Below are 21513 nucleotides of genomic sequence, written 5' to 3' on the forward strand. Positions count from 1 at the left end.
TGTGCCCACTGCTGACCTTTCCTGTGTCTGGTCATGGAAAATGAAACCCTGACAAGATGGAAACCGAATGAACTTCCCACAGAAATGAAACGTTTCCTTGCCCAGTACAGAACCTGCTTGCCAACTTAAAATCTACGTAAGGAAAACTTGTGGGAGTTGTTCCCATTTCATTAGGGTACAGCACTGAGTGTGATTCCATGTGTGTGTTTGGCTATAAATGAATATTGACTTAGAAAGGCTTAATATGGTTTATATAGAGCTTAGAACAGTGATTTGATTCAAAGTCAATTTGAACACTAGGAGAGTATAATTGGAAGTTATTCTTAACACACATAATTCCAGAAACAGACAACAAAGATGGTGTGTTTTAACGAGGGTGTTTGGATAGCTTTCTGCAGCATTAGTGTGTTACTATATTATTTTGAGAATTGAGGTCAAGCAGTCAGTGTTCATTCGATATTCGCTCAAGGTGTTTATTGACCCAGAATTTCATTCTTTATTGGTTTCTGTTTTATGGTTGCTCAGCATATTGCATTTTCTTTCTTTTAAATGTGATTTCACGTTTAAAAACACTTCTGTACATTTGTGTTTATATTAGGAAAATTTGTAAAGGTAGCAGTTGAAGGTAAAAAAAAATACGAATTTGTGGAAATTTTAGTGTATCTTTAAATTTTGGAGACATCTTATTTTATAATACAAAGTATATATTCCTACCTAGATTAGCTTTGGGTTTTTTTTAATTTATTTTTTATACATCTTTATTGGAGTATAATTGCTTCACAATGCTGTGTTAGTTTCTGTTGTACAGCAAAGTGAATCAGCCATATGCATACATTTACCCCTGTATCCCCTCCCTCTTGAGCCTCACTTCCACCTCCCTTTCCCACCCCTCTAGGTTGTCGCAAAGCACTGAGCTGATCTCCCTGTTGTATGCTGCTGCTTCCCACTAGCTATCTATTTTACATTTGGTAGTGTATATATGTCCATGCCACTCTCTCACTTCGCCCCAGCTTCCCACCCCACCTCTCGTGTCCTCAAGTCCATTCTCTGTGTCTGTATCTTTATTCCTGCCCTGACAGTAGGTTCATCAGTACCATTTTTTTAACTCCATATATATGCATTAGTATACAGTATTTGTTTTTCTCTTTCTGACTTCACTCTGTATGACAGACTCTAGGTCCATCCACCTCACTACAAATAACTCAGTTTCATTTCTTTTTATGGCTGAGTAATATTCCATTGTATATATGTGCCACATCTTCTTTATCCATTCATCTGTTGATGGACATTTAGGTTGCTTCCATGTCCTGGCTATTGTAAATAGTGCTGCTGTGAACATTGTGGCACATGACTCTTGTTGACTTATGGTTTTCTCAGGGTATATGCCCAGTAGTGGGATTGCTGGGTCATATGGTAGCTCTATTTGTAGTTTTTTAAGGAACCTGCATACCGTTCTCCATAGTGGCTGTATCAATTTACATTCCCATCAACAGTGCAGGAGGGTTCCCTTTTCACCACACTCTCTCCAGCATTTATTGTTTCTAGATTTTTTGATAATGGCCATTTTGACCAGTTTGAGGTGATACCTCATGGTAGTTTTGATTTGCATTTCTCTAATAATTAGTGATGTTGAGCATCTTTTCACATGCCTCTTGGCCATCTGTATGTCTTCTTTGGTGAAATGTCTATTTAGGTCTTCTGCCCATTTTTTAATTGTGTTGTTTGTTTTTTTGATATTGAGCTCCATGAGCTGTTTATATATATTGGAGATTAATCCTTTGTCAGTTACTTCGTTTGCAAAGATTTTCTCCCACTCTGAGGGTTGTCTTTTCGTCTTGTTTATGGTTTCCTTTGCTGTGCAAAAGCTTTGAAGTTTCATTAGGTCCCATTTGTTCATTTTTTGTTTTTATTTTCATTACTCTAGGAGGTGGGTCAAAAAAGATCTTGCTGTGGTTTATATCAAAGAGTGTTTTTCCTATGTTTTCCTCTCAAAGTTTTATAGTGTCTGGTCTTACATTTAGGTCTTTAATCCATTTGGAGCTTATTTTTGTGTATGGTGTTAGGGAGTGTTCTAATTTCATTTTTTACATGTAGCTGTCTAGTTTTCCTAGCACCACTTATTGAAGAGGCTGTCTTTTCTCCATTGTATGTTCTTGCCTCCTTTGCCATAAATTAGGTGACCATATGTGTGTGGGTTTGTCTCTGGGCTTTCTATCCTGTACCATTGATGTATATTTCTGTTTTTGTGCCAGTACCACACTGTCTTGATTACTGTAGCTTTGTAGTATAGTCTGAAGTCCAGGAGCTTGATTCCTCCAGCTCTGTTTTTCTTTCTCAAGATTGCTTTGGCTATTTGGGGTCTTTTGTGTTTCCATACAAATTGTAAAATTTTTTGTTCTTATTCTGTGAAGAATGCCCTAGATTAGCTTTGGATGTACAGTTCAAACAGGGTGGATAAGATGTGCTACTTAGACTTGACGTAAGTCAACTTGCCAGTGGAACACACATGCATTGATCAACCCTTGTGGACACCAGAAGGACTTGATTTCTGATGGTAGATTTTTACTTGGCCAGTATAGACATGCCCCTTATTAAGTATGTTGAAAAGTCACGGGTCCTGAGAAGTAGGGTCTATGTTTACAGTTAGCTGCTGAAGAGAATGTTTAATCTACATCTCAGGATAAGGAGTAATAGGATAGTGTTGAGGCAGTGGTGACTCAGTCTTGTAGAATAGGATGGAATACCCAGTATGTACTGGAAGAATTGAATTGTCTTCCAAATGTGCTTAGCCTTTCATGGAACTAGGTTAGTTTGGCTTTTACCATGAACTTTCCCACAGTGTTGCACTTATGTTATTTCAATTTATAATCTCAGCTTACTTGCTACTGGGTGGCAGAAATTACTTTATGTCTTGTGGACATTTTGTGGTTGATGAGATTTAGTTTAAAAGTACTATTGAAAACAAGCAATCAAGATAAGAATTCTACTTTTTATACAATGCTGTAATTTTACTAATCTTAACTGTTGATAGAATCAAGAAATCAATACTTCTTCTGTACTAAAAATTAAGCATGTTATCATCACTCAACTGCTAAGTGATAGAACCAGGATTGGAACCTAGTTGTTCCGGATCTCACGCCCTTGTCTTTAAACATGGAATTCTAAACCTGCCACAGGCTTACTTCCGTAACCACTGCATATTGTATTCTGTAACTTATGCTTGCTTAAACTTATTGTTTTATGCCATGCATGCTCACTTTCTGAACAGTGAATTAATATTTGGTTACTATTACAGATATTACTTGTGCTTTTGAATCTGTCTATAATAGCTACTTATAGGAGTTTCCTCGTACCTCCTATTTTGGTGCATGTATCCTCTTTGTTTCTCCATTGCTATAAAGAAATTAAAATATTATATCTAGTCACTGAAATCTATTGGTTGTCTAGCTTTCTAAAACAGGAGTAGCAAACTTAAATTCCTTTTATTTCAATAATACCTCTCGACAATAATTACCCGATATTTAAAATTCATATTTCCTTTTATATGTTAAAAATGAAATTTACTTTTGATAGTTTCTTTCATTTCTCTCTATTCTTCCCTTTTATGGAAAGGGCAATGAGAAATTGTGTTCGGCAAAACAAAGCAAAACTTAAGCATAGTCAACAGCAACGTATTATTTTCTTTTTAATAGGTACTATTGGGGAGAGTGGTGGGCAAAAACTCTTCTTTTCTACTCACACAAAATGACAAGGGTTGGCTCTCAGGGTGTCAGGGATGGGAGATGTAAAAAGAAAATTGGTACGGCCTAAATGTGTCATTTAGTGTTGTGCTTTCTCAGTCCTGCTAAGTTCAAAGAGAGTATCAGTTTCCATATATGTTAGTATTTGCATGGCAGTCACAAGAGAAAACAAAGGAAAACCATTTGAACTTTCTTCAGAGTATGAAATCAAAACACTCATTTCAAAGATCTGTGCAAATGTGGACTATTATCATACAGGGAGCTATGTCAGAAAAAGCATAGGCTTAGAGCAGAAATCCTTGATTCAAAAGTCCTGGCTCTGTCATTTCCTAGCAATGTGTGTTAGTGGGCACATTACCATCTCTGAACCTTGATAATAAATATAAGCGCCCTATTGACCACTCATGATTTTGCTGAGAATAAAATGATGTGATGTGTGTGAGCTAATTTTTGATCCATAGAGTATTGTAATAGGTAATTTTTTTTCCATTGCTGTTATTATTTTGATGACATCTAGCTGTCATATAGGGCAGTGCTTCCCAGCCTTTTTCATGCTGTTTTGCACACAGGCAGTAAGAATGTTTGCATAGTCTACTGAGGTAAGTGGACAGGCTGGTGTGGTCGGGGGCAAGCAGCAGCAAGGGCTTGATCACTCCAGGCCCTACCCGCCAGACCTGTGAACTGAAGCAGCAGCTTGGCACACCAGTAAACTATTAAGGGCAAATCAGTGCTCTAAGGTATGTTGGTCAGAAGGCTCTGGAATCAGGAAACAAAGAAAAACAAAAGTTGCATATGGTTTTTAACACCCACAACTCGTGGAAAACAATTTTTTGGTAAACAATTTTTATATTACTCATTAACTACGTCCCTGAATTTTTATAATGTCTTTAAAGATCAGGTCAATAAGAGCTAGATCTATTTAGTTAGGTTCAGTGTAATGCTAGGGAATGAAAGATTCAAAATATCTAAAAACTCTGTGGTTCAAGAGAGAGGCATGATAATACCACAGAAACTGTAATTTATATTTATTAGATTCTTATTTTACTTCCTGTTGATAATTTGGGATTATCAATTTCTGTATTATATTAGGATTGTACCTGGATATATGTAATGGAAAATTTACAAGATTAGCTTAAATAATAAATAAAAATAAATAGGGATTTAGTTTTTTCTCAGCAGGAAGTTCAGAGACAGGCAGCATAACTCACACTCCTTTAGGCTTCCTTCCTTCCTCCCTTTCTTCCTTTTTTTCCTGTCAGTATATTTCATCATCATGGTCATGAGGTGGACACTCCTCTTCCATGTATTGTGTCCCTGCTTTAGGCAAGGAGGGAGGAAGGATGAAAGTAAAAGGAATATACTAGTGGTGTCTGCCCTTTTTTATATTAGGGGAACCATAGCTTTCTGGAGGTCCTACCCAGAAGACTTGTAATCGTTGCCTAGAACTGGATTTCATGACCACCTCTGGCTACCAGAGCATCTGATGAATATTTTAACTGGGCACATATTGGTCATGAACAAAGTCAGGGTTCTGTTAAAAGAAAGAAGGTGAGAATGGGCATTACGTAAGAAACTTGAATTTGCTGCAGTTATTATTATAGGCTTCCCTGACAGAGGAAATTCTAAGGCAATATAATATACTGTGAGATGGAGTGATTCCCCGGGTGCAGTTATAGTATTAGTTTTCTTTTATAACATATACTGAAAAAACAGACTGTTGTGTGCTAGTATCACTGGACTTATAGCACAAATATTTTAAACTTATCAGTATTCATTGAACATGTCTATGTATCTGGCATTATTCTCTCTAAGCATAGAAACCCTGGGGGCGGCAGTGGTGGAGTAAAGGCTCTGAGCACAGGATTTGGAGTCAGGTGGGAATATCAGGTAATAACAGCATTATAATATCTGATCATCCTAGATAATACTGTAGTGTTCAAAGTGCTTTTGTAAACAGTATCGCATTTGATCTGAAAAGAATATGTACGTTAGAGCCCATAAACTTATATGCCTAAAAAATTATACCCCAAATATCTGAGCTCAAATGAAATATATCTATAATGCTGAGTTCTCTTTAAGACAGTTTACTCATAAGTATACTGCTAGTTTTTCAAACATGGTTTGGAATGGAAAATATAAAATTGTATATAAACTTGGAAATAGTAGAGTTGCAGTTTTCCCTGTGTTTCCATTTTTTCCATGGCAGTTCCCTCCCTAATAAACCTTTTGTCTTTAGGTAAAACCCAGGTACACTTTGGGAGGTCCCATAGTTGCCTGGGTTTTTGTAATAGGTGTAAAGACTCATAAGGCATATATTATTATGTTTTATGAATGGAAAGGTTCTCAACAATTATCCAGTTTATTCATTTTGCACAAGAGAAAATCAGTGCCCCAAAAGGTTGACTAATTTGCCTCAAATCACCAGCCAATAGCCTATCCAGTACGAGGATGGAACTAGAGACTGTGTTTCCTGATTCCCAGTCCAGAATTCTTTTTACTAGATCAGTGATTCCCAACCTTTGTCTCATGGATCCCTGGGAAAATCTAGGAGTTAGAGCAAAAGGTTCACTCCTCTGTGTGTGCTTTGTGCTTCATCCATATACTCAGTATTACTCTTCACATATAAATATACAAATATTTGTAGATGTAATTTATAAAATAGAAATTCATTCAAAGATATTGCTGAAGCTATAGAATTTTTCCTTTGTATCTTTTAGGTAACAGATACCAAAAACATAATTATACATGTACAGGTTACATAATTATAAGATATCCCCATACTTTAAAAATGTTTGAAATCATGAGTTACATCTTTGAATTAAGCACACTTAAGGCATTTGAGACAAGTTATTAATGAGAATTTCCTTGGCAGGAGTCTCAGGCTCAAATGCTTACAGGGACCAGCAACTAATATAAATAAGTAAAGTAGGTCAGGTTTTGGAAGAACAACAGTGAAAGTACAGTGATAATTAGCAAAAGATAGTTGGTCTTAATAAAGGGGGCAATAGGGAGTGGTGATGACTGTGCCAAACTGGAGATCCTCTAATTGTTTCCAGGAGAGCATGAGTCTAATATTGCCAGTCTCTCAAGAAATCAGGAATCTGAGGGGTTTTTTTTAATATTCTTAATTAACCAAATTTTCAAAGTTGGCTCATTTTCTAAAACACTGCATGAGTCAAAGAGATCTTACTGAAGGGCAGAATTCAGCCTGTAGGCTTCCAGGTTGCCATCTTTATACTAGGTACTGCCTCAGGTATTGATTACAGAGAAAAGTGTTTAAATCTCTAACTAATACTTAATAGAAATCTGAAAGATCTCTAGGCAGATGAAATTAGACACTACAGTTCGGTCAGAAAGCAAAGGAAAGGACCTAGTGACCTCCTTTTTTGACTTTTTTTAACTAAAAGAAAAAAAAATCACATTTGTGTACGTTTTAATCTGGCATGAGTTTACCAGTGAAGTAGCATAGCTTTTCCTTCCAAATAGATTCTGTAAAGATATCATATAAGTGGAAGTAGACTTCCCACAGAACTCTGTCTATTGGATGGAAAATTCTGGGAAGCAATTTTGGGTTTAATATTAGGAAGACAACTTAGGAAAATAAAGCCAGCCAGCAAGTCTGACTCACCCCCATGAGAAGAGCTTCCCAGCACAGGGAACTGACACTGAGACTTGTGTCAGTAGGAATTTTACTAAGACATTTTAGGACTTTAAAATATTACAGTGTGAAAAGTCAGTTCTGTGGAAAGGATGGTGCCTAAGTTCTCCTCAAATTCCAGGAAGATGGTATTTTTCTAGCTAGATCCATAGTTGTGCTTCCTTTGCTATGTAATTCCCAAAATTTTGGCATAAAATAATGGCAGGATTCCTGTTATTCTAACTGGAATAATCTGAACTTCACATTGATTGGGTTAAAATGTACAAATTACCTTCCTGATGCACCATGATTTTTAAAATCATCTTTAACTTTTTTAAAGTTTTGATTTTAAGGGATCTTGTTTCCTAAGTTTTTTCTTCTCTATTCCTTCCCACTTGTCTTTTGCCCTGTTTAAGATCAACCATGGATAATAAATGAGGAAAGGCAGGTCCAGTTTGGAAAGCACTGTTCTTAGGACACTGAAGGTAAGAATAGTCTAGTGAGCTCTCAACCAATATCCACTTGCATTCCTGTGGAAATCTAACAGAGGACTTCGAATGAGAAGGAGCTGAGAATTCATTTTCAATGGCTTGTGGAAGGCAGCTTATGGTACTTTCAGGTCTACTTTCCAGTGGAAAGCATATATATCTACTCTTATCTCCTTAGTAAGACAAAGCCACATTCTACAACCAAGAGTACAAACGTATTTGCAATGATTTTTTTTTTTTTTTTTTTTTTTTGTGGTACGCGGGCCTCTCACTGCTGTGGCCTCTCCCATTGCGGAGCACAGGCTCCGGACGCGCAGGCCTAGTGGCCATGGCTCACGGGCCCAGCCGCTCCACGGCATGTGGGATCTTCCCGGACTGGGGCACAAACCGGTGTCCCCTGCATCAGCAGGCGGACCCCCAACCACTGCGCCACCAGGGAAGCCTGCAATGATTTATTTTTGACAGCTTTCCTCTTTTGAAAAAGTTCAGGTAAACATAGACCATATAAAATTATTATTGTTATTTATGGCTGCCACTTTATTATGAAAACTTTCATCTCCATCAACACAAGGCATAGACGTTTTGTTTATTACGTTAGTAGAGGTATGTCTTTCAAACAAAGCATGTTTCATCACTGGTCAAGTACTTTCCCAGCCTTGTAGAAAGTCAGTCTTCTTTGTAAAATATAAAGCACTTCCCAACAGAGAATTGTAAAAGATGAGGAGCTGATGAGAATTTCTCCTCCTGTGCTTCCCTTACTCTGTCACCTCTGCATTCTTTCCTCCTCTCACAGCTTTCCCTCAATAATTCATCAAATATGCATTTCTGCAGATTTCTGCTCCTAGGGGCACTATTTCAATTGAAAAATAGTTTTCAAGATTTCAGAAATCTTTCCCTTGAAAAGTTGTTCCTTGGACCTTGAGGACTGCCAATGACAAAAGATGTTGCTGTGGTAACTAGAAGGGTGATCCTTAAAGTTCATTACCAGCCTTCATGTTACCCACGCTTGAATGAAAACTTCAGTTCATTACAATAGGTGACAGTGTAGAAAACCATGACTGCAGAATCCACTCACTCAGCTGAAAGAGGACTTCAGGATGCAGGGGAAAATTCATTTCAGAAAAGATTCTGCCTCACCTCTTGGTTCTAGTTTATGGATTCTCAGTTATTGTGGCATTTCAGTATTAGACTTTTCATTAAGGTATATACCTTCATTTCTAGTGTTTCAGATTTCTTGTTTCAGGGCTGCCAAGACAAAACAAAACAAAAGCTTTAAAGACTGTTGTTTTCTATTATGGTTTGTAACACTGTTTGGTATAATAGGGTCTATTTTTCCTCTTGATTTCTAAGATTTCTGCTGGAAACTCTGATGAAAAACATATGTCTGCCCTAAATCACTCCCATGAGAAATGTTGGAACTGTTACATTTAGTTTTACTGTCCAACATATTAAAATAGTTAACCACAGCACATATTACAAAACAGCTATATCAAGTGAAGTTTACAATGTTTAGTTCATATTTAAAATATATCACAAGCTGTGTATAAAAATATTTAGAGCTGCCTATTAAGGTACCTAACCAGTTATGTAATTTTGCAAAAATATTAAGAGATCACTACAAATTACTTTCTCAAGTACTTAATTTTTCCATACCAGGTCATAAAAACAGTCATTCTTAACTAAGACACTGGAACGTATCTTCTTGCAGTGGTATTTATAGATGCACAAATGCACGAGACAGACTGTCCATATAGTTAATTTTTATGTCTGCACATGATGCCAATAGTAATAATTGTGTGTGTGACAGAGAGATTAATACTTGCTGATTCTTATTAACTGCACATTAGACTATAAATTTCTCAGTCATGAAAGAGAACAAATGGAATGCATGGAATACAGGGTAATTTTCTTAAACATATAGCTCTGGATCAAACAGGAGTGATTGGGTGGTATGGTTGAAAAGAGCACAGAGGGGAAGGGGCCTGATGTTTATTCCTAAATATGCCCATAGGTGTGTAACCTGAAAGTAAGTCACTTAGCTCCCTTTGGACTCAGGATCCTCATCATAAAATGAGAGTTTTATTAGGTGAGTTTAAGGTCTCTTCTTTCACTACCATTCTATGGTTCTAGCTTCTTTTGCGTTTTATTTTTATTGGAATCAATGTACTCCCTTCCCTACTTCTAAATCAGCTCCTCCTCAAAACCATTCTATCTTTTTCATGCTATCACTGTCATCTCAGGAGGGAAGCAATGGACTCGTTGACTCAACCTCAGCTCCTAGAGAGCAGCCCAGCTCTGTTTCCTTTGAGATGCTGTTTACAGCTCTCCAAAAATGCTCCCTGTTCTCCCATGGCCTTCCCTCTGAAATCCCTGTCTCCACGCCTGCCCACCCATTTATCCTGCCTGCTGATACCAGGTTAACATTCTTAAATTTAATTTTATGTTTTAATATCTTTAAGGTTTTTCCTCCACTATTACAGTCATACGTTCTCCTTGTAGAAAATTTGGAAATGTCAAGAACAGTGTAGAAGAAGCCACATCAATTGAATATTGATGAAAAGCAGATACTTGCCATTTGTTTTCATCTTTTGTGAATTGCCGGCTCATGGTCTTTTCCTTTTTTCCTACTGATTATTAATTTTATTCTTAATGATTTTGAATCAGAGCATTTGTATTATTAAGGTTATTAATACTTAGTCATATATTTTGCTAGCATGTCTTCCTAGTTGGTATTTGCCGTTCATATTTGCTTATATGGCAAGTCTGGAGACAGAGCTATATTTAGGAATTTGGGGGGAGGGGCTCCAACGGTGTGATTGGGACTCTCTGCATCTTTTAAGCTTTTCATCCTTCTAAGTATTGACCTCATTCTTTTCTATCACAGCTGCCTCTGTGTGACCTCTCTCCCTCCCAGACATTCCTGGCTTATGTCATTCCAGAATAGCAACTCAGGAAAAGAGAGCTTTTTTTCTTCCAGGGGTTGTAGATCAATCCTAGGAAACGAAGCTGACTGTCACTGTTACTGTTTCACTCACTGTTGCCAGGGGAATGGGGCTCTCTTTGGCCAAGCTGAGTCCTGTGTTCATAGCTGTGTTGGGAGTGAGCAGGAGGGAGGTCGGGGCAGGGATTTGCAGAAATGGGTGGTGGGCTGTGATCGACAGACCAGCACTGCCATTTAACATAGGGTCTGGAGTAATTCCACAGAGGAAGGGATACTGACGTACAAAAGCTAGATACGTCCACCATGAGAACATTCACTAATAAACCAGTTTTATTTCTTTATATTTAAAAAATACATCTTGGGCTTCCCTGGTGGCGCAGTGATTGAGAGTCCGCCTGCCGATGCAGGGGACACAGGTTCGTGCCCCGGTCCAGGAAGATCCCACATGACACGGAGCGGCTGGGCCCGTGAGCCATGGCCACTGAGCCTGCGTGTCTGGAGCCTGTGCTGCGCAATGGGAGAGGCCACAGCAGTGAGAGGCCCGCGTACCACAAAAACAAACAAATAAATAAATAAATAAAATAAAAATAAAAAAATACATCTTATCTTCTCCCTCTTGGGTTTTGTATTTTGCCTGTAAATGGATAAAGATGTCATTGACACCAGAATAATTGCTTCAAGAGTAGGTATTTGTATGCCTAAAAATAATTGTCTGGAATTTTCACTAATGTTTAAAAAAACAGCATCAGAACAACTGTGGACTAAGGGAATTCTTAGAACTCAAGCTGCTTTCACCATGCAATTGCCCCTCAACACTCGAGTAGCAGTAATTGTGCCTGTCATGCATGGCTGTGTAATTATATATAATTCTTTGAATATAAGAATTAGAAGGGCAGAGATTGTCATCTGGGTGAATTTTAGAGCTCCATTCATATTTATGTGTTCATTAAAATATTTATAATCGGATTTTCTTCCCTGATGACAGCCATATACTTGTTCACTGTAGTATAGTTGGAAGATCTTTTGCTCTTTAATAAACACAGAATAAAATTTAAAATTACCTATGAACCCACTACCCAGAGAAATCTGCTGTTAGTATTTCGATATGTATTTGGTGATCTATTTATTGGTAAGTAGAAATTCAGATCCCATATATGCGTCCCAAGTGAATATAGCAGGTGAGATTTTGTTTTAAATGTGTTTTTTTAGTTTATCTGTTAAGGTCAGAGTGCCTAGGATAAAGAGGGCCCCAGGTATAATGTCACATATGGTTTCTGAAACTAACATTGGAAAGATGGTTGTTGAGAATGTTGGTTCTGAATCCATGCCCCAAGTTCTAAGAGACATTATCCCTCAAAAGTCAGATTATCCGTAATCAGAGCATAAAGGAGAATACTCTAAGCCAAAAAGGAGGACCATTAGGACCTTGGGTAGGAGGAAAAACACTTAGGTACAAGTAGTTCAGCCTGGAATTGAGGCAGAAGAAAAGTACAGAGAGACACAACAGGCTCTAGGCTCTGACTTATAATTTTATTATGTGAGAAGAGAAGATTAATATTTTAAAAACCAGGAGAACATATGTGTACAACCATGGTGATACTCATTTGTATTCTGAAATTTAGTTGTAAATGTAACCAAGAATGTAATTCCCATAGAAGCCTGACTTCTTTCTGCCTTCGTGTGTTGCCTGTTTCTTCTGTGCTTAGCACCTGGACTGACTTGGTCCCAAAAGGAACGGTAAGTTTCCCTGAAGTGTTTATGAAACGAAGCCCCCTTCTGCTTTTTTTTTTTCTTTCATTTTAAGCACAAGACATATGCCTGCACCTCTTCGTCAAGCTCTTGAGTTGTTGCCAAGCTGACAGAGAGCCATCTGGAACAGGAAACTGTTAGGGTGCAATGTTCATTAACAATTTACATTTTCCAACATGTAAAATGGTTTTAGGGTTTTAATTCTAGATGCTGTGGTTTTGTCCAAACTATACTCTAAAATAATTGGACTCTTTATTTCCTTATTTTTGTTGTGGTGGTTAAGAACAACAGTTAAATCTGATCTGTTTTTTTCATACAATGAGGTAGGATTGGGGTTTTTTTTTTCTGTAGAAATCACCACCTTGCAAAGAATTTAATCTTTGGCTAAAAAAGGTTTATTCATAGTTAAAATGTAGTTGGATACTTCCTCACTGGGAATGCACACCCTTTCTGTCAAAGTGTAGAAACAATGCACCATGTAAACAATAACACTTCAGTTATAATTTACAGTATTCGGGGCATCTCTTTGATGTACAAGAAGTGAAGCACATGTTTTCAGCCATCAGAAAAGCAGAATGCTTTACATTTCGTTCCCAGAAACAGATATCAAGACACCGATTTTTTTCTGTGATTGTATCTTTGTTATTATTTTTATACTTTAATCTCTTGTTTCCCATCCCCCCTCTCCCTTCCTTCCTCCTAATCTCACACTTCTGTGAGAGAAATCATAAAACTGTTCACTTCGGGAGTTTGCACACTGTATTCTTGATTATTTCAAGTTGTTCTTGAGAATGCAGAAGCCCAGACAAAATGACATCATCCAAGATGAGTACAGCCTTTTATTTTGGAAATGGGTATTTAATGGCTTTTGATTATAGAGTGATTGTAACATTTCAGAGCAACAGCCCTTCCAGATATTCGGCTGGAAGTGTTGACGCTGTTATATGTCAGGGCTGCTAAACCCAGAGTTTAGAATAGAACAAAACCACCAGGGTGTATTTGCTGGAACTTCTTGGTAGGGTATGTGCAAATTATAATCAAAATATCAGATCTCTAATTACTTCCTTATTGTTTTTGTCTCTGCAGTTCTCTCTTGAGCCAATTTATGCCTTATCATTTTTTAAAATACAGATTCAACATGTGAAAGATCCGGGGAAAAGTTCTGGGAACATAGATTTGTTGGCTTTTTGATGGGCCTTTTTAAGGACATGGCTCTTGTTTTCCAATTTGGCAGTGAAAAATAATCAGTGTTTTGCTTAAAATAATGGAAGAGCAAAAATGAACATGATCAGGCTGAAAAAATATCTGGGTCATTACTCTCCAGGGTATAGGGAGGAGCTAGAAATGGTTACCAAATACTGTGCTACACCCACAGCGTCCTCTGTGTCTGGACCAAAGGCACACACCCCCTGCACTGGACTTCTCAGAGCAGTAGAATGTCATTTTTCCACGATCACCTTCTCACTCTGGAGGCTTTTTATTCTTTTGTACCCTATGTTCCAGCCACAGGCTTTTCAGTTCCTTAAATACATTACATTCCCTCCAACTAACTCCCCACCCTAGTCCAATTAACCCATTCAGAGCTCAGCTCAGGCCACATGTCCTAGGCTCAGCCTCCTCTGCCCCTCCTCGCTAGCTCAGCGCCCTCCACCCTCATCATGTGTCTAGTGAACAGTTCATTATATATTTGTGTGATAATTTGATTAGTGTCTACCCCCCCCTCCACCGGCCCCAGACCATAAACTCCATCAGTTTTGTTCACCATTTTATCTCAAGTATCGACTATGCTTGGGGGCACGTGGAAGGTCCTTCATAAGTACAGTATTTATTGAATGAAGGAGGGAATAAGAAAGCAGCTCTGGCTCAGCTCTAGTGTTTCATCTGACACTGCAATGCTACAAATATGTTGCAGCTTTACCAGAGGAACTCTGCTTTGGAGAACAGAAAGGTTGGTTGAAGAAGAGAATGGAATATCAAAAGGAAACCATGCCCTATCAATGAGAGTTTGGAACTCCCATTGTTTGCAGTATAGTGAAGAAAATATTTCATGCAGTGAAAACAAATGGTATCAGCCATTAATGGAACTGTTATTTTGTGCTTTAATATTTTTATCCTACCAGGTTTTAAATTCTGGAGGTTTTTGGTTAAATTCACTGTTTCCCCATTTCTCCTTATTTTCTTTTTCATCTTTATTACTTTGCCCTTCTTCTCTTTCATCCCCTCATCTTGTTTCCTTGCCTGCTAGTGAGCCTGCCGTTCAGCCATACCTGGAGTGCAAAACATTTTTTAACTTAACTTTTAGATCCTCTGACAATTCTTTTCCAACCTGAATATAACAAGGAAGAAACCAGCCCCAGAATGTCTGGGGCAGTTCTTTGGCCTGTGGACATAACCACAGGGTCAGGAGAGCTTCCTCTCAAGTTGGTGATTCTTGGGAATCCAGCTGTCTCATCCATGCAGCTCATAACTGTAGTTAGGTGGGCTGATCATTTGTTTCACACTGTAAGGGGCTTCAACGGACCAATTCCATGAAGGAAAGTAAATGTCACGTATAAACCATCATTTGAAAACCAGTGTCATATAATCTAATACAGTCAGACTTTTTATTTTTTAAATCTGCAGTTCTTTCTCCTTCCTTCCCTCCTTACTTCTTTCTTTTCAGCCAGTTTTTATGAAGGGACGACATGCCTCTAAGGTGGTGCTAAGTACAAGAGGTGCAATCCTAAACAGGGTGGGCAAGGTGTGTGTTGTCAGGGGGTGGCTTTTAAGGGGAGAAGTCTTCATTGCCACAGATGTCCCTGAGTTCTAGCTTAATCTCTCCAATTTTCCCTCAACCCCCTCAGCACGATTCCCTTCCCTTTATCCTTAACACCTGTCAGTAGTATCCAGCTGTAGCCTCCTAACTAATGTTTCTTAGCAAATCTCTCCCCAGCCAGCTTGTGTATTCCTTTCCGGCTGCTCTCCCAAACCTTCCCCGCTCCCAGCCTGGATAGAACCATTTCTCCAGAAATGTTTTCTAAAATAACTTTTTTTTTTTTGCACCACATCTGCTGCTCCCACCCTCCTGCCACCCACCTCCACACCTAATAATCAGGCCCTAAACCATGGGAGTTCAGTCATGAAATTAGCATTCCTAAATTACAGCATTCTATTCAGTATTCATTGATTTAAAAGAGACTTAGAGGATATAATGTTTAATATAAAGTGGAGGAGGGTTTTTGCTCCCAGCCCCATGTATCAGTTGCCTGCTAATGTGTAACCTGAGGCCCCATCGTCAGGCATGTGTGCCCATTCATAGAAACAGGAGCATGCATCCTGGCTTCAGAGTTCTGCTTCTCAAGGCAGGAGCTGACTAGCCTGAGCACGTTTTGCTTTTCATACTTATAGAAGAATATGTGATAATTTTTTGTTGCTACAGTGAATAGGAAAATTGCAAAGTGCTAGTGAAGGAGAATGAGAAAAACTTTAGATCCAGGTATATAGTATGTTTAAGAACCCTTAAGTTTTCTCTCCTCAGGATTTAAATAATTTTATTTTCATCTCTACAATAAAGTATTTTCTAAATTGTGCTATATCTTAATACCATTTCCTATGCATAAAATACATTCCCTGCCTCCCATTCTTACCTGTAAAACTCCTACCTATTCTTTAGATGCAACTCAAATATCATTGCCTATCTTATTCCTTCTCTAATTGTCCCAGCCCGAAGTGACCCCATGCCTCAGTATTGATTTGTGACAGTCCTAGGGCACTTACATTTATGTTGCCTCATGTGCTTGATATTTGCACATGTGTGTTCTTCCTACCTAGTGATCTTGGACAAGTTACTTATTCTCTCTTTACCTCCACTAGTCCCTCTTTAAAATGGACGTATAGGGCCTCCCTGGTGGCGCAGTGGTTGAGAGTCCGCCTGCCGATGCAGGGGACACGGGTTCATGCCCCGATCCCGGAGGATCCCACATGCCGCGGAGCGGCTGGGCCCGCGAGCCATGGCTGCGGAGCCTGTGTGTCCGGAGCCTGTGCTCCGCAACGGGAGAGGCCACAGCAGTGAGAGGCCCGCGTACAGCAAAAAAAAAAAAAAAAAAAAAAAAAAAAAAAAAAAAAAAAAAAAAATGGACGTATAATAGTACCTATCACATTGGATTGCTGTATATAACACTTAACAGTATACCGCTACTATTGTTTGTTTTCTCTTCTATTACCTTAAGCTCCTTGAGGGCAGCGACTGTTTATTATTCACCTTTGTATTCTCAGCTCCCATTTTTAAATTGTGCTGCGTGAAGGAAGAGGTAAAGACCGGGTTATAACATTTTCATAATGCTCTTCACTTTTCTCTATTCCTAGACTTGGTTCAAATGGAATGGAGGCTAGACTGGCCTTTGGGGTCTAGAGCTGGTTCTGAGATGTTATGCTGTGAAAGGAATATTTGATAATGAGTGCTATTTTCTGTAGAATATTGCTTTATAAATCTCTGTTTGCTGTATCGCAGAAACCTTTTTCTTCTATTCCTGTTAAACCAAAAACTGTAAATAGTATATCATCTTCTTGGGAGTAAATCTAGATATTCTCCTTCAAAGTTACTTTGCTCATCTAGGAATTGACTCTCACATTTTTCTTTCACACATACATATTTGGAACTTAAAAATTGTCTTTTAACTTTGTAAGAAAAGGAAATTTAACCCATGTGTAGTTGAGATGAACTTTCTTCTTATACTTCCTTTCTCTGAAGAAAGTCTTACACGTTGGGGTATAATCACCTGAACCTCAGCTTTCATTGGTCCAACTATGTGGTTTTGGGTTACCAGACACCAGTGCATTTACCTGTATGAGAAGAAGGGCACTGATAGAGTTGGTCTTTCTCTTTCTCAAATGCTTGGTTCCATGTTCCTAGCATGCCAGTCAGCACTAATAGGAATTAATATTTACTGTACACCAAAAATGTCTAGACATGGCACCAGAACCATTATGGGGTGATCTAGCTCACTGAACGCATAGTCTGAATGATACAGTAAGATGTCGGCCCTCGAGTAGGACAGAGCCCTACCCCAGCAGCACTCTATTCCAACAGGCTTATCACCGGAGCACACAGAGCCTTTGTTCTCTGGTTCCCTGGGATGGGAATTCTTAGACTGTTGTTACCACAGATGTGCCTGTGAAGATCCATTTGGATTCTTTTCTAGAGTGGTTTCCAAGTACTGTTCTGCAAACCAGCTATATCAGCATCACTGGAGAGAGTTGTTCACCATACAGCTTTATAGGTCCTATCCGAGCCCTACTCTATCAGAAAGTTGAGGGGCCAGGTCTGGGGATCTGTCTGGAGTTGGAGCAGTGTATTCTATCTGGAGCCCCCTGGATCAGGCATGGGAAAGGGCTCTCCCTTGAGACATCACCCCACTGGAGGTATCGGGACCTCACCCTCTCTTCCAGGGCACTTAAACAAGGTCCCAGGTTACTAAGCGGGGTGGGCGTTGTCAACTTGGAGTAGGTCAGCTGGCAGAGTCTCAGGTATCAGCGAGCATCTTACAGGCACTCAACTGGTGACTTGCTGGCCATGTCTGTCAGTGCCCGTCACATAGCTATTAAGTGAAGGAGCTAGAATTCAAACCTAGTCCTGTCTGGGGCCAGTACCAGAGTTCTTTGTCTCTGTGCCATGTTGCCTACTAATTCCGGACTGAGTGGCTCCAGTCACTCCTTCCTACCTATTTACTTTGTTTATTTCTCCTTGTTTATTGTGACACAGCTGTTCCATTTGGTGGCTGAAGTTCTTGCCAGGACAGTATTTATGCTCGGACTCTTCCTTTCCTTTTGTGGTGAGTGAGCTGGAGCTTGTCAGCAGGTCAGGGTTCAGAAGTCAGGGTCCAGGAGTTTTTTTTCCCTTTAGGTTTTTTTTACTTGGCACCAAAGTAAGTGAGTCTTGGGAAGTTATTCCTTAGGTGATCCCATTACTTCAGAAGCTGGTTTAAATGGATAATAGGAGGTGATGATGGCAGCTGAAATGCTTAAAGCAACAACACATTTTGGAAAAGAAGACAAGAAAAATGAGAGGAATCCTGGTAGCTGCTTATATTAGTATTCTTGATTAATGTCTGCTTTTTAAAAAATCAAATTGCTAATGCATCTCCAGTCACTGCACCAGTCATAACCAGTTAGCTGTGTTTATATAATATGAAACAATACACAGGCAGGGCTGGCTGAAATGTCACTTTCGTCCATGGAGGGAGTCAAGATTACATACCTTGCTGCTTCTCCAGACCTTGTCTCGGCAGAGTGCGCTTCTGAGTGTGACCGGGTCACAGCACAGCACTGAGGCAGCCCTGCCTGTGATTCACAGAGTCGCTTCTTTTGTGCACTTGGAAGGGCCCCCCAGTAACTGCCCATGACAGCCTTCTCCCAAGCCAGCCTGCCTCTTTCCTTCTGCACCTCAGAAGCAAATTGGATTGCAGGCTCGTACCCAGCAAGCCTCAGCTGTTCTGTGGCCCTGTTGTGTTTGGCCTCCTCAGTGTTTGTGAAACCTTCAGTTGGAAGCCAAACTAGAATAGAGCAGCTTCAGATAAATAGCTGGGGGTTTGGGGTTTTGTTTTGTTTTTCTTTTCTGGTTTCTCTTTGAAAAATGTAAAGAATGGCAGGAATTGGTTGGGGCTGAGTCGTGGCTGCTTCTTAGAAGGGCCTGTGCTCTCCAGCCGGCGCAAGCATCTGTCCCTTGCTTCCTTCTCTTGTAGTAGCTGTGGGTCCCCAGCTGCGGGGCAGTTTGTGGCTTTGCTTTCCCATCACTGCCGTGTTCTCCCTCCACCTGCCTGTTAGCGGAATGGAAGAGAAGGACAAGCGGCCGTCCTGACTAGTTTGGAAATAGTTCACTTATCATTGCGTCATGTTTTTATAAACAGGAACTTGAGATCCACACATTTATAAGTGTTTTTAGAAGAATGTATCAAGCACAAGCTGTGGCACGTATTAGCCACTTGGCAAACATCTGCTAAACGATTGAATCTGCAACTAGAGGTCCAGGTGTTTGGGGACCCAGGGTCATGTGTTTGGCTGGAAGAAGAGACATCATGGGGCAGTTTGGGAATATTAATGGCACTCTGTAAATACACGCAGAGCTTGGAAGACAGCCAGCAATTTTTTACTTTCCGTGAAATACGGGGCTTTACTTTTATTTTGTGATGGGATGCCTTGACCACTTTATATTGAAGCCCTTCTGGAGACCTTAAACTTTAGTGACCTTATAAAATGTCAACAAATTTTCTTTCTTCTCATCCAGGCAAAAAGTCCTCTTGGGTTCAGTTGTGTCTGACCGTCTCTCTAACCTGATACTGTCTATTTCTCTCACTGTGGGCTGTGAAACAGGGACTACATCCCACGTCTCTGCAACTTCTGTTAATCGTGAACCCTCATTTCGTTACTAGCAACTTGGCTCTGCCCTACCAGACCCAAAACAAGTTATTAATGGCCCTATCACAGTGGTTTAGGACTAGAGTTCCACAGATGACCTGAGTCAAAATCCTTATTCATCATGTGGCCCTACAAGTTATGTATCATTTCTGTGTCTTCATTTTCTCATCTGCAAAATGGGTATCCTAGTAGCACCTATATCATAGCATTGTTAAAACTGTGCCGGGCACATCGTGAGTGCTCAGTAAATGACAACTGCTGTCTTGGTGGTGGTAGTGACAGCAACAGTCATATCTGTCCTAAGTTATGAGGATGTAGCCACTAAGAACTATTTTGTGATTTAGTTTGTCTTACGTGCATTGAATACTTGGAGAATAGCAAAGTCCTTTTGTCACCAGATTGTAAAAGTATAGGATACTTTTTTCCCCCCTTAATGTATGGTCAAGATTTTTTTTTAAATTTCCCATTGATAACTTTAATTCAGATCTCCCAAAATAACCAAATAACCATGTTTAATTTGAAAGTTTTAATCAAAGAAGTGATGAGATTTGATTTATTTTTCGGGGTGATTTCACTGAACAATTGTTATGGTCAACTTTGATTTGATAGAAAAGACACTGTCAGTGACACACACAAGGGTCCAGTTGCTTTCCTGGTTATGAAAGGCAGATGAGGCCTTTGTGAGGGAAGGTCATTATCTTCCCATAGTAATTACTATTCTATAAAAGCCAACGCTCTCACACCTGATTACTGAGGGAAAACAAGACGCTGGTTTCTGTGTAAGCGCCTTATGGTAAAGGCCAACTTTGGAATTTGGTCTGATGTCACTGCTGATTGGCCCCAGGGGTCTGGGTTTTGTCTGTGTTATTGGAATACCTCAATTTATCTGTTTTCCACAGGAGATCACAGCATTCTGTAGGAGTTTGGAAAGTTCTGAAATGAAAGCACACTTCAGGACTAAGACATGCCTCTCCCAAACACTGGCAGTCCTCACAAGGCTAACAGTGTCTGTTGACCTTAAGGAATGATTTTTTTTTTCTTAGCCATCAAACCACAGGATTTTTAAACTGGCTTTAAGACCATCTCTCCCTCTAGTCCACCCTTTTACTTACTTTGGACAGAAACTCAATTTCAGGGGCAACATTGTAAAGTAAATATTCGTGTTGGGCCTTTTCTTTCCAGTTTCTTAAAGGTTCCTTTCAGGTCTACAAGAGAAAGCAAATTCTATCAGTTATATTTGGTTCCCAAAGTGACTTTTGAACCCCAAGTGATATGGATACTACTACTGAAACAAAAGCCTTCCATTAAAAAAAAAAGTGGATGCCTTGCCAGTTATAAGCGGAAGTAAATGTATGTGGTGGATGAAAGAGAGGGGAGGGAGGTGTGGAAGGAAGTCTTTGAGAGTCAGAATTGAAAGTGTCCCTGCCAATTAGGCCCGTGACCTTGGCTGTTTCTTAGCTTTCAGTTTCTTCCTCCGTGAAGCTGGGAATCACGGGTACCACACTCACACAGTGGGGGAGGACCAATGCTTGGGCTGCCCTTAGTGAGTACTCAGTAAATCGTATG

The 21513-nt window shown here is 39.5% G+C and overlaps 1 protein-coding gene across 1 annotated transcript in view; it reads left to right on the plus strand.

The window, feature by feature from the left end:
• Positions 1-21513, plus strand: part of SCFD2 (sec1 family domain containing 2) — a 395362-nt gene that overhangs the window by 161507 nt on the left and 212342 nt on the right. The gene's annotated exons all lie outside the window — the stretch shown is intronic.

The sequence above is a fragment of the Mesoplodon densirostris genome, chromosome 1 (assembly GCF_025265405.1).
Source record: "Mesoplodon densirostris isolate mMesDen1 chromosome 1, mMesDen1 primary haplotype, whole genome shotgun sequence".
Classification (NCBI taxonomy): domain Eukaryota; kingdom Metazoa; phylum Chordata; class Mammalia; order Artiodactyla; family Ziphiidae; genus Mesoplodon; species Mesoplodon densirostris.